This window comes from Zootermopsis nevadensis, unplaced genomic scaffold (assembly GCF_977971745.1).
Source record: "Zootermopsis nevadensis isolate Lab colony 2312 unplaced genomic scaffold, Znev_1.0 Znev_ptg000013l, whole genome shotgun sequence".
Classification (NCBI taxonomy): domain Eukaryota; kingdom Metazoa; phylum Arthropoda; class Insecta; order Blattodea; family Termopsidae; genus Zootermopsis; species Zootermopsis nevadensis.
Window position 1 is genome coordinate 11,672,032 of NW_028259145.1, and position 13,671 is coordinate 11,685,702.

The 13,671-nt window shown below is 37.5% G+C and overlaps 1 protein-coding gene across 3 annotated transcripts in view; it reads right to left on the reverse strand.

Annotated features, from left to right (window-relative positions):
• Positions 1-13,127, reverse strand: part of LOC110830769 (uncharacterized) — a 1,002,197-nt gene extending 989,070 nt beyond the window's left edge. For 2 of the 3 annotated variants that reach the window (XM_087348625.1, XM_087348627.1), the window contains exon 1: positions 12,821-13,109. The gene's annotated coding sequence lies outside the window, so the exon portion shown is untranslated. Of the gene's footprint in view, positions 1-12,820 lie in introns of all 3 variants that reach the window. The other variant, XM_087348624.1, reaches the window with a different exon arrangement.
• Between the last annotated feature and the right edge of the window lie 544 nt (positions 13,128-13,671).

Here is a 13,671-nt window from a genome sequence, read left to right on the forward strand (position 1 = left end):
GTCATCTTAGTTCAAACACTACTCGTGCTACAAAAGACATCGGAAATTAACCATCACATCGAGTGTCACATTAAAAACGATTAGAAAACAGTCCTGATATTTCTCGACAGTTAAAGCTGATGATCTGCAGCATCCCGAAAAGATAATCTACGTCACAATAACAAAAATATATTTATGTTCAAATATCTGGGCATGGAAACAGTTACTACTTGTTTCCACTTTGTGGAGACACTATATTTCTAAACTGCTGAGAGACATTAAGTATCCAAAATAAATTACTAACTCCACGTAACAGAGTCCTTATTGAGAAGCTCAGAAGGTCACAAATACCCCGCCTGTTATGGAACCTGAAAGCACATTACCCTGTTCCCAAGGGCCCGTCACTGGTCCATGTCCTGAGCCAGATCAATCCAATCCACGCAAGCAATAATAAATATGAGTAAAAACATATAACCCAATTTAATTTAAAGTTATCTCCATCCACACCCATTAACCGTGTAATGTGTTCAGCGCACACATTACCACCAACTATGCTTAATAAATACTTAAATGAAACTTACCCGTCTTACACAAATAAAAAATGGGGAAAACAAATAAATATTTAAAAACACTTCTCCTTGCAGACGATCAGGTAATTTTCAAATTCAGAAGATGACTTAAAGATATAAGCTCATTAACTGAAAAAAATTAATATCCTTATGTAAAGTGACAATTTCAAGAGGAAAGTAAAAACAAATGGCATTTTATGGGGCAGAGTCCGTAAGAAATAAAATATTAATAAACAATAAAATATTAATAATACAAACCAATACTTTCAATTACACCGGGCGCTGATTTATATTAAGAAGAAAGGGGATAGGCCTATATAAGCTAGTTTTTCAAACTTTTTAAACGTCCACTCATCGCCCTGATGATGAAATGTCGGTAAACTTCTACCAGACTACACGGCGCAACAATCCAGAAGACAGTAATCTTCATAAACTATGGCAACTTTTAATTTCTGAATACTTATACTTAAAGATAACGATATAATGGTCATTAGTTTTCAAAACGTAATGCCAAGAGGGTTTTATTGGCCCTTGGGTCCAACGGAAAAAGTATTTCTGGCCGGAGGGAAGAAACAAGTTGGACCACCCTGAAGTAAAGCATAAACAAAGCATAGGCAGCTTTTATAACGAGCTTCCAACCTTGAGATATTTACATCAGTGTGCTAAAAGAAGTGCTATGTCTTACAAGAAAATCGTTGTTCCGCTTGAAACAGATTCCTGAGGAATAGCCTTCCACACATTTCACTTCAGTATTTTCTTACGAAGTTTCTTGTGGTCATTGGTACAGTCCAAGAACTGTTTTTAACAATCATACTTTAGTTCAGTACCCATTTTGACCTTCACATGTGTCTGGGTCATAAAACGTGCATTTTTTACTTCAGAACGTATTTCGTTGTCAGAATAGCTTAAATAATGTTTGTACGATTATTATGGGCAGCGTATTCTTCCTTCCAGCCCTCCGATCCCCTTACATTTGTCTTATAACGGACGTGGAACGCACATATTCGTCCCAACTTCTTATCTCGTAGGCCTTCGGCGTTTAGGACGGTGGGAAGCGAAAAACTGGAGCTGCCTAAATCGAGTCCGGGAATTTTTTGATTTCACTGTGTGTGTCTGAAGTGGAATAACATGGAAAAGTTGTGACGAATTGTGAGTACGAAAGAATTTAGAAGAACAGGTCGTAACGTAATTATGTGCACAAGTCTACAACTTTACGGCTGGTATAACCAGCTCTGTTTAGAATTTAGGTAATATATATATAAACTTTAACTTTTCATCTTTAATGCAACAAAATATTCGTCCTCACAAACAACGTTTTAAAGAGAAAAAAATTGTCTAAAGAGAGCATAGTGTCTAAAATTTGACTGCTGTCCAAATTTTGTTACGAAACGATAAGCCCTGACCTTGTAGCACATACCGCACTTAATAAATTCGCCATGCTCTCCAATACAAACGTAGCTCAAAGCAATAAATACGCATGGTCAAGGGCATATTCTACGTCGCCGTACGAGGTCTCATAACCGGTCTGAATCCGTACATGTCCTAGTCACAAAACATTACTGAATGTGTTCACCAACATACACATATTTCAACGTTTAAGGTTTACATGCGTCATGTTTGTGTTTTTGATTAAAATATATAATAAAATTCAGGTCAATACACAAAACTTTATTTGGATGTTAAAATTTAAAATTTATATGTTAAAATTTTAAAATTTTAAATTTGTGCCATTCATCACTATAAGGATGTTACATTAGAGCGCTTTCATTCATTTCACAACATGTTTCGATGTAATACATCATCTTCAGGTGTTGTTTTTTAAAACTATTTTATATTATAATGCATGCCTTTCAATATATTCATTATTGTAACATGTGTTCCGCTGATCCTCCCGTTTTACGCATCTTATGTTTGTTGACTCCTTGAGTCCATGAACAGACAGTCAACCCGAGCAGACGTGATACACCAGACAACACGACTTATGAATAATCAAAACAAACATAAGATGCGTAAAACGGGAGGATCAGCGGAACACATGTTACAATAATGAATATATTGAAAGGCATGCATTATAATATAAAATAGTTTTAAAAAACAACACCTGAAGATGATGTATTACATCGAAACATGTTGTGAAATGAATGAAAGCGCTCTAATGTAACATCCTTATAGTGATGAATGGCGCAAATTTAAAATTTTAACATTTAAATTTTAACATCCAAATAAAGTTTTGTGTATTGACCTGAATTTTATTATATATTTTAATATTTCAACGTCTGTACCAACTTCAGAAATTTTTCTGAAAATAATTATTTTTTTAGCCCCTTCGACACTGTCATTACTTGGTTCTAATTGTCTTCGAGTTATTTTAAAGCGAGACTGATGGAAAATGTTAGATTCTGAGACATGAAAAAGTCGCAAAGAACCAACATATTTTTCTGCTAAAAACTGCACTACCAGAAGTGCCGTGTGGAAAGGTGAGCTGTCATGAAGCAAAATCGACTTCCCCGGCCACAGACTTGGCCTTCTTCGACTAATGGGTTACTGCAAACGTTCTAATGCTTAAAGGTGGACTGTTTGCTTCGCTGTTCCGGTGAAATGTTTATATAACAGTTGTAGGATTTGAGGTTTTTACGGCGGTGAGTCTGAAGATTGCTGTCTTCTGGCCCTGATGATGGAGGCAGCTAGGACCTCTGAAACGTCGGTATACTTCTACTAGACTAAACGGCGCAACAACCCAGAAGACAGCAATCTTTATAATAGTTGTAAGATTTCAGGTTTTCACAGCGGTGAGTATGAAGATTTCTGTCTTCTGGGTTGTTGCGCTGTGTAGTCTGGTCGATGTTAACCAACGTTTCAGAGGTCATACTGCCTCCGTCATCAGGGCGATGAAAATTTCTGTCTTCTGGGTTCTTGCGTTGTGTAGTCTGGTCGATGTTTGCTAACGTTTCAGAGGTCATACTGCCTCCGTCATCAGGGCGATGAAGATTTCTGTCTTCTGGGTTCTTGCGCTGTGTAGTCTGGTCGATGGTTGCCAACGTTTCAGAGGTCATACTGCCTCCGTCATCAGGGCGATGAAGATTTCTGTCTTCTGGGTTGTTGCGCTGTGTAGTCTGGTCGATGTTTGCCAACGTTTCAGAGGTCATACTGCCTCCGTCATCAGGGCGTTGGTAAACATCGACCAGACTACACAGCGAAACAACCCAAAAGACAGAAATCTTATAATAGTTATTTTTTTGTACCAAAAATGCACACTGGCGTGGTTCTTAGCCTTGATTTTGTCATTCGCCAATTTTTTGGGCTCGGATACTGGACATTTCCACAGAAGACCACTCACTGCCTTCGTTTCTGGATCGTACTATAAGATCAAAGTCTCATTACCTGCTATTATTATTTCTAGTAGGTGGGCTTCCTCAAACAGTCGTTCTGATCGGTCTGAGCAAATTTTTCTCCCAATGACTTAGACGAATAAAACACGACGACAATATAGTAAGTGCAACGAAGAAAACTGAATCCCAACGATTGTTTGTAACAAGACGGCTGAATTGTGCATCAACTGACGTCGCCGGTTTCTGCACAAAAACATCAGTCCTGTTATTTGTTAGACCACGAATGAAGTGAGGGGTGAGAGGTGAAGCTACTGCTCAGTTCGTTTGGTTTAACATCGTTTACACTCCAACCATAGGCTATGTAAGCAACGAAGTTTAAACAACATTAAAAGCTAGTCACAAAAGCTTTAAATAATTAAAGTAAAGACCAGTAGCCAGTAGCTGGATTCACTGACTTTGGTTGAGCTATGTAATTTCCCTGGCTTAGACGAGAAGGTTGGGTCAATAATTACGCACACGGAGTTCAGTACACATCAAGGAGAAGTCAAGGCAATTACTGAACACCTTGAACTATCTCGTCAAAACAGTTCGTTAAAGTGGAACAACTTCGAGAACTCTGGGGTCGAATCTCGCCTTTTGCAGCTAGTTAGTTCCTTAAGTCAATGTTTCACTCCGTTAATTGACCGACCAAGCGACCAATCAACGATCTGCTAATACGCTCAACTAGAGGTAAAAAGGGTAAGATAAATGATATTATCCTCTGCAGTTTCACCTTCGTGTGGTGAACCATGTTTTCAAAAACACAGCAGCTGACATATTACATGTTATGAAATAGATGTCTGCATCTTTCACGGATGGTACTTATGGCTTGTTACGATTCATAATTAATTCTAAGAGATAGAATTCTTATATGGGGCAACGTCTCTGGCAACACAACACACAAGAACTTGGAGCAGAATTCAAATCCCAACAACCCCTGTTTTCAGGCATCTTTAGATCGCAAGACCACTATGACAGACTGAAGAAAATATTACTGTCAGTAACTGAATCTTACGTCGTTTCGAGTGAAGGAATTATATGGCATCGAATGAGATGGAAAGGCACTACAAATGGTGAGTAGATGCGGATTTGGAAAAAGGTCATCGTGGTCTATTAAAGAAAACGAATTCGACTGTTGCCTGTCGATACTGGTATATCGACCAGCCACCGACTTATCGATATGCTCAATACAGGAGGAAAGCCTTAGCAGCATAGCTCAGCAACATAAATCATCTCTAATTTCACTTTGGTGTGGTAAGCCTGTTTCCAGAGACGGAGATGCTTCCTTCGAGCCACTGCAGTTATTCGGTCCCCTGGAGGAAATTACACTATCGACTTTTAGATTTTAATTGTATTGTATGGAATGAGACGACGTTAAGGTCAGTGGATAAGGATTTACAAAGAGGCCACTGTTGAGTGTTTCAAGGAACTGTCGTCAGGAAAGACTAAGAAAAGTCACGAAAAACAATTAAAGGTAAGATTCGAACCAGGAACTCCTCTATTATAAGTCTTCAACGTTACTGCTATTTGGTTCAACGAAATGACAGACTAATTATGAAATACGAATTGCAAAGTGGCCGTGGCCTGTTTCAGGTAGTCACCACATTAGCCCGAAATAACTGATATTATTAAATGGGCCCCTAGGAAATGAGTTTATATGCAATGAACAGTTGCCTGCAATTCTTTGTGTAGTATGGTAGACGTGTGGGTCGTTCAACTATAAAAATAAATATTTACGCACATCTGCAATGCAAGACGCCACTGACGTCAAACCATTTAACAAGCCACAGCACATAGTCCACTTCAGGCTATTTTATTTGGGTTCCAGTTCTTCCGCAACTAGTTTGATGTCACAGATAAAACTCTTTTTAGCCGATTCATTGCACAGAACTTCAGTTTCTACACCTCAGTTGCACTAACCTTGTATGTAACATCGACGGGCACAGCTATAACCGGTACCTACTGCACAGTTATTCGGCCACATTCATATGGACCTCGAAAACTAATCCTCATAACCACAGAAGCTTTCTGAAGAACACATCTTGAGGATTTTTCTCTGTGGTTTACTTAACCTCAGATTATATAGTGTCGGATAATAGGATGATAAATGAATTAATCGTGGCCAGATTCAAGGTATTATTCAGGCATTTTTATGGAAGTATTTAGGAAAACCATGAAAATACTCCGGACCGAGATCTGAACCTGGGACCTCCTAAATACGAAGGACTGCTAACCACTCGTTCAGCGTTCGGTGTATCTTGAGGGAGATGAAGCCGGACCTAATGTTTAATAGCCAATTTTTTAAGGTTGATTTTAACACTGTTGCATAATTGCAGCCACAACTGCCCACCTTTGTCCTCTTACCTTATTTTTTCTGTGATAAACTTACTGATTTATAATATCTCCTGCTCTGAAAATAGCAATGTCTTCCAAGTATTATTTTTTAATAGTTTCCACACTCGGAACAACTTCTGTTCTTTTTTATTAAAGTTTTCCAATCGGAATTCAAGTTTAAAACTTGATTCATTTTATTCTTTGTACACTTTGCACCAACTCGTAGACTATCCAACTGGAAACTTTAATTACTGTTTTGGCGAGCCACAAAGTCATTTCTACAAGCCTATTTTATACGTACGTAAAAAACGTAAGTGGATATAAAGTGTGATCGAGAACAAGAGACTGAGAATGCTAAGGAAGATTAATGGCAAACCAGGACATGAAACACGCACAGACAAAGCACGAAATACGTACAGAATTTGTGACTGAAACATTTCATGTTACAAAGAACATTTGGCATTTAAGGTATAGTGGAATGACAATACTAAAATAAATCGCATACAAACTCTGAGTCAAAATGTGAACTAACTCCAGATGCAGCAAATGGCGGGCTCTTTTAATGACGGAGACAATTCTTTGAGTTCCATAACAACGCATAATTTTTGGATTGGTTGAGTAACTATCGACTTTTGAAGGAAACTGTACTGTGGAGTAATACGTCTGACAAAACACGTTAACACTTTCTTTACAACATATTAATTCATGTTACTTTGTCTTGTGGGTGAAATAACAGCAAAAACTTCTGCCCCATTACTCACGTAAAAGAGAAAAACATCTTGAATGACCCTTGGATAAGAATCTCCTGTACTGTATACAGGGAAAGAGAAGAAATCAAAGCCTTGTGTACGTACACAACTGTCCGCCAGCAGTTCATTACCTTCACTGGTGTCATTAGTAATGGTAAAATTCGAAGTGTAGTTAAATAAGAAAATTTATATTTTGCGGTATACAGAATGCTTTTATATTCATAAAAGTTTTTAGCAACACATTCTTTCAAGGCGAAATTAATTATGCTGATAAAAGAAAACATAGAGGATAGATTTACTAAAAGCTATTATAGGCGTTGAAAAGACACAGATTCACAAAAAAAATATTTCAGTATTAATTTCACAAGTACAAAAAGCAATACATTTTTTTTATAAGCTATACCTTTTAGTACCAAAATATATCATCTATAACGGCGCAGAAATTAAAATATTAAATTCATAAAATCATGAGGCTTGAGTAAAAAAGTGTATACCTTTGGACATTTTATTCGTTTCTCGAAATGGGAACATATATATATGTAATTTTTCCCTACACTTCTCCAGAAATCGCGGGATTCGTAAAGACATTGATGGACCAATATAGGTACAATGAACGTTATATAATTTTTATAGCAACTAATCAGACGTACTGATACATGTGTTATATTAAAGATGTACTTATTATAAGTTACATGTTATACCATGCCCGCAATACTTTGTGCAACAAGCCGTTTTTTTGGTAAAACTGGTAACTTATGTTTATATTTCAAGCAAAGGAGAAATATATTTTGACTCAAGAAACATGAAGCAAGTGAGAGATTTAGAATTTACTTAACGAGGAAATTCGTGATTTATAAAAGTCATCTAGCACTGTCAAGATCTCAAAAACTTGTATACTACGATGAGGCTGAAATACAAATACGATGGGCGAGACAAGTAATGCATAGCGATAAGCGCAGAATTTTAATGGCAAACGTCTTCGAAAACATCCATTTAAGAGACAGAAAGGATAACATTTAGGCAGATTTTAGGGACATGTCTTGTGAGACTTGTTCAAGATCATGATTAATAGCAGCCTTTTGTGTTAAGTTAAATCTTCGAGTTCAGTTACCACAGTGTTAGTTTTAATTAATTCTGTGGCGTAGGGGTTATAACAGACCAAAACAAGACAAAACAAAAATGTATTTGACAATTTTCAGTGCGGAACTCCAATATCAGACATTGTCGAAATCCGTTCAGTACTTTCGGAGACAAATAATTCCGGAAGACAGACGGTCAGACAATTATTCCCATTTTTCATTATGTGTATACATTCCACACGCCCTGTAAAAAAAAAAGTTCCGTGAATTCTCAAACTTGCGTTCAGAGACACCAAAACACATTTTACGCACTGCAGATTTTCATAAATGTTCTCTCTGCATGCCGGGCTAGAGTAACTGCAACTAAAGAAACGAAACTGAGGTTCAACTGAAGACGCTGAAGGTCACCGAACTATAAATTTTGTGACGCCATTAAAAGTAATTTGTATGTACTGCACTTGGGGATAAACGAACGTCTGCCTGATTTACGGGTGCAGTTCAGAATATGGCAATAAATATTGCAACTGGACAATTAAAACTAAGCCATTTCTCTTTCTTTTTTTTACAGTTCTTGAGATACCAGGATGTCCTTGATTTTCTTAAGAAGTTGTTGTTACTGACGACAACATGAACCATGATGAAGGCAACAATAACGTCGGTAAACTGTTACGAGACTGCACTGCGCAACATCAGGTCTGAACACTGTTACAAATATGAGTTTCAATAAATTAATGGATTAGTTCTGCTGTTTATTATAAAAAAAACAAAGCAATTAAACATTCTATTAAAAAAGGCAGTATACATAAGTGCCTCGGCCATATAAAGCGTCAAGGTAAATTCTACATGTAAGAGGCCGAGGTCAGTTAAAATTGTCTGTTTATCTGTACGCCAAGTCACGGCACATGACATGCGTGTATTTCATAAATATTTTAATGGAAATTCTAAACACATTTTAAGGTCAAAAATATATTTATTTAACCATCTTGTCAGTACTGCCTGAATTTGTTTTAAACATGTTAATTTATAAACATAACTTTCTAAACTTTAACGAAATCTGCAAATAATAATAAATAATACGTCGAAAACACTAACAAACATTCTTTCATACAACGTGTGACTGAATCGAATGATTCTGCTACGAGGCAAATAGGATTTTCTCTCCTTCTCATATTTGAAGCTAAAGTCAAAAATAAGGATTTGTTTGACAGAATTTGTGGACGAGCTGTGTGCAATGCGACCGCGACAAATTTACGTTGCATTGAATCTATTATGACGTTGCGCTAAGCCAACCAGTGACTTTGAGCTTCTTAATAATCATTACACAACCTTAGTACAATGTCGACTTGCTACAAAAGTATTTTTCCTACAGCTACGAACCGTAGTTTGCATCGATCCTACACATATTAAATTGGCTAGTGTTCACCGTTTTAAATAATTAAAAAAATGTGTTGCGTGTCTTAATTTGTTCGGCTAGATAAATAAATTGCCTTTGTACTCCAGCAGGTATTATTATGATGATCAAATCAAGGAAGACAACGGACCAAGGAATGCGTAGCGGAGAGGATAATATTAATATGGCCATTATTTTAAATAGAGTGAAAGGGCGCGGATTGAATTTATGTGGCTCAGCACTGGAACTGATGGCGTCGAGCTCTTGAGAACAAAGTAATAAACCTTCGGATTCCATTAAATGATGGAATTGCTCAGCCTAGGCAAATCCTCAACTTCTCAAGATCGACTCTGTTCCAGGTATGAATAAAGTTTAAGTTCATCGCCATACTGAGCAAGCTGGTGTAGCGAGAAATCTCTGGGCCTGAATTCGAGGGTAACTAGTTCAAATCATCACCGGGTTACCAGTTATAATAATTAATGTCTCCCGAACTTTCACCCAGTTTCATTATGCGAAAGCCGGCATAGTGCTTTTACACAAAACCGCCTCCTTCTTAATTCTACCTATTCACTATATAGAACAATATCCTCTCGGCGCTAGCAGAAACAGTTTGACCTATTATCACCACTAAATGTCAACTGGGTTCCCCTGTGATGAAACCGGCATGGACTGGCTCAGCAGATGGGTGGGTGATTCGCATTCAGAAGGCATCTTCGTACTTTCCTTCTCCCCTGGCAAAAGCCGGACAGTCATTTAAAATAAGCCACGACAGTTCCTTCCCTCCTCTACACATTCAACATCAACATCTCACTCGACACTACATAACATTAGCAAGGATGTGTTGAGAAGATATTGCGGCCTATTGTAAGGAAGTAGTTCAAGACTTTACTAGATAGAATTAGTAAAATCACGCGAAACAGCAGCCAGAATTCAGGTTCGCGGCAGAAATTCGAAAAGTGTACATCCTGAATACGCGTTACCTCTGTTCCAACCGGCTCGATCTTAAGCAGTTTGTATCTTGTAACAAAAGTTACTTTCACCGCCTCCTTCCACAAGCAGCCACCGACCGGCGGTTAAAATGCAGCACGGCAGGTTTTCAAACCGTCTCTTCAACCGAATGCTCTAAAACGTCAGAACCGTCCCTAAGGGCGAGCCGAGCCGAAACGGAGGCATCTTGCGCCCTCTTAATACGTTTACCTCGCCAAACGGTACATAACAAGTTTTTATGGCAGTTAGTAATTCACCGTAGTCACACCGTGTCGAAATGATAAAAAATTAATAAAGCAAAAATAGTTGTTTCCTCAAAATTCTCTGGCGATCTATTTTGTGCATCACAAGAACGGCTTCACGAATCATCAAGTGATTTATTAACCGAATAGAAAGAACAGACTGCATGTCATCCTTGTACTTACGCCATTTTTGTACTGCAATTCTTCCATAAAAGACACTGAAAGACGTCTACATAATACAACTATATGCGAAAAATACGTCCCGATTCATCGTGCATAAACGCATTTTTGCAACACGTAAATCCGAACAGGTGACGCTCCGTGTAAACCAACTGAATCCACGCAAAAGTTTCTTCGCGAGTTTCCTTACACCCACCAGAAGATGGCAGAAAAACTGCAAACTCTTCCTCCCATACCTCCCCCTTCATTACACCAATTCACTGGTTACATTTAAGACCAGACATCGATATGAAAGTGTGATATAAAATCCAGCAATAATAACCTATCAAGTGGCCTTAGTACTTCAATGGTAGTTACGTGCAATCAGAATCTGAACGGATTTTTACTCCACAAAATCACTTTCGTAGCATGATTGCAGAGAGAAAACTTTTTTTAGTATATTTTGCATATGCTTATAAATAGAAACATGTGTAGGCTTTATCAATCCTTGTAGCATACTACGGAGATTAGCAGCAATACAGTATAAAACACTAGTTACGAAACAAGACAGGAACTATGTAATCTGTACCTCTAACAGCACAGAATTTCTACGTGCGTTCTTTGTATTGGTATTCTGCATGTCCGTGGGTGTTCCGAGCAGCTTTCATACAGACGGTAACGTATTATAAATAAAAAAAACTGAGCACAATCCAATTTATGCAGTTCCCGCTATCAGGCGCACTATATCACCAAAAAAAAACAAGACTACGCGTTTCAAATGTTAATTATTTTTTGCCTTCCTGCTATTCTGTTTCATTTGTCAGAACATGGCTGTTGAGAGAGTTGCACTGTAAACACGGGTCCTTAATGCTATATTTCTATACTGGAAATTACTCAATACGTGTGTAATATATGTTAAGTGCTATCTTCATCTGTTAATATCAAAGAAAGCATTCACAAATCGAAAGGTTTACAATCTCGATCAAACAACTTTAATTTCAGACTCATTTATAATACACGCCTATGTTATGCTATGCTATTGCACAAGAAAGTATAGGCCTGCTTCTACGGTGTAGAACTTATAAAACTTAAAATATCCTTCAAAAAATTAGAAGGTCCTCTATACCAAATTTAATTAAAATCCATCCTGCGGTTTTCAAGCTGAAACGTGGATCGACGGACAGACACAATAACACAATACAATATCGACAAGTGGTCCTTGTATTTAACCCCACTACTACAATCTAAAATGAAGAACGTATGTATGCCATTTCTCCACTACAGCTGGTTAAAATAAAGAAACAGGCATCGATGTAACCCTATTAAATAAAAGCCAAGCCATAATGATGTTCCAATTCGACTGAATATTTTAATAATCCCTACTTTGTTTGTTTTTTGTTTGTTTTTTTGTCCCAGTAAAGTGCAGTCAAATAGTTTACTCAGAAACGGTATTAATGGTCTGCTACGATTTACAGCAGAATACTAAAATGTAAACAAAACATCTGTTAAAACAGAGTAAACCATCTTTGTTCGCTGAATAAACCGCAACGACAGAGTTCTCTTATAACCCCTGGAAAAAAATCACCTTTAACAATATTAGAGATCTTCAACACGATACCTAGCAGACACATATGATGAAACTATGCACACTGCGCACATTTCTAAAATTCTCACCCCCTTCCCCAAGTCAATGCATTATCTTTCGACACACTCTTACACACTACATGTGAAGGTCTTTTGTTGTAGCGAGCAACATAACTTTTAACCCAACGTATTAAACGTCAATAGATCTCTGCGTGCACGTTATTTTGTTGACGTTTCACTCGCCAACAGCTGAACGTACGGTACGCCTACGAATGACATATCCTTTTACCTTCGCTTGTTCAAAACATATATATATTGATTTCCTCAAAAAGCTACACTAAAGCGTGCTTGAACAAATGGTAATTGATTTTCGTACTCACCTCAGATGTCCCTCATTCAGTTTTTTCAGAAATACACCGAAATTCTACACATACTGGAACACAACACCCGCACTAGCAGCCATCATCCATGAGAATCTCTTCACACAGTCTGTACGGAACCCTGCCGTGATAGAATGTAGTTCACAACATCAACAGGTTTTTAACTGCTCTTCAAACAAAATATTAAACTACTAGATGATATGTGACTGGACAAATATTATTCCTGCCTCCAATACCTCAACCGGATCCACGTGCAATTACCATTGTGGACTGCGTAATCATACTCGCACAGATTCACACAATGTCTGACATCATTCAATATGGCTGCCGGCGTTGATGGCAGGCGAGGGGAGTGACTGTCAGAAGTGTCAAAGTGTGCTTTTACGAAGTTAACGCAAATAAAATCAAATGTTGTTAAAAATGTAATAGTTACGCGACAGAGTTGATTCTGTTAGTTGAATTTAGTGTTAATTGAGTCAGTAAGTATATTACTAAAATCGATTATGGATTTGTTCTAACCTATTCCGTACAAACTGTCATGCATATAATGTGTGACACAAATCATATATAAACGCACATACACACGCACATATGAATGAGATATCGTAAAACTTGATGTCTTCCTTTTGTATACTAAAGCTGCATTGATTTATTAGCATAACGCAAGAGAACAGAAAATTGTTTTAACATAGGTATAGGTTAGAATGAAGGTAAGGAGGTTTTATTTCTTGAATTATTTATGTTTTGTGCATGTAACAGTCTTAAAAAGAGAAGCTATTTCGGTACCGGTTTAGTGGGATTGAATTTATGTGTAAAAATACGTATGCACATATTTCGGTATAAATCAACTG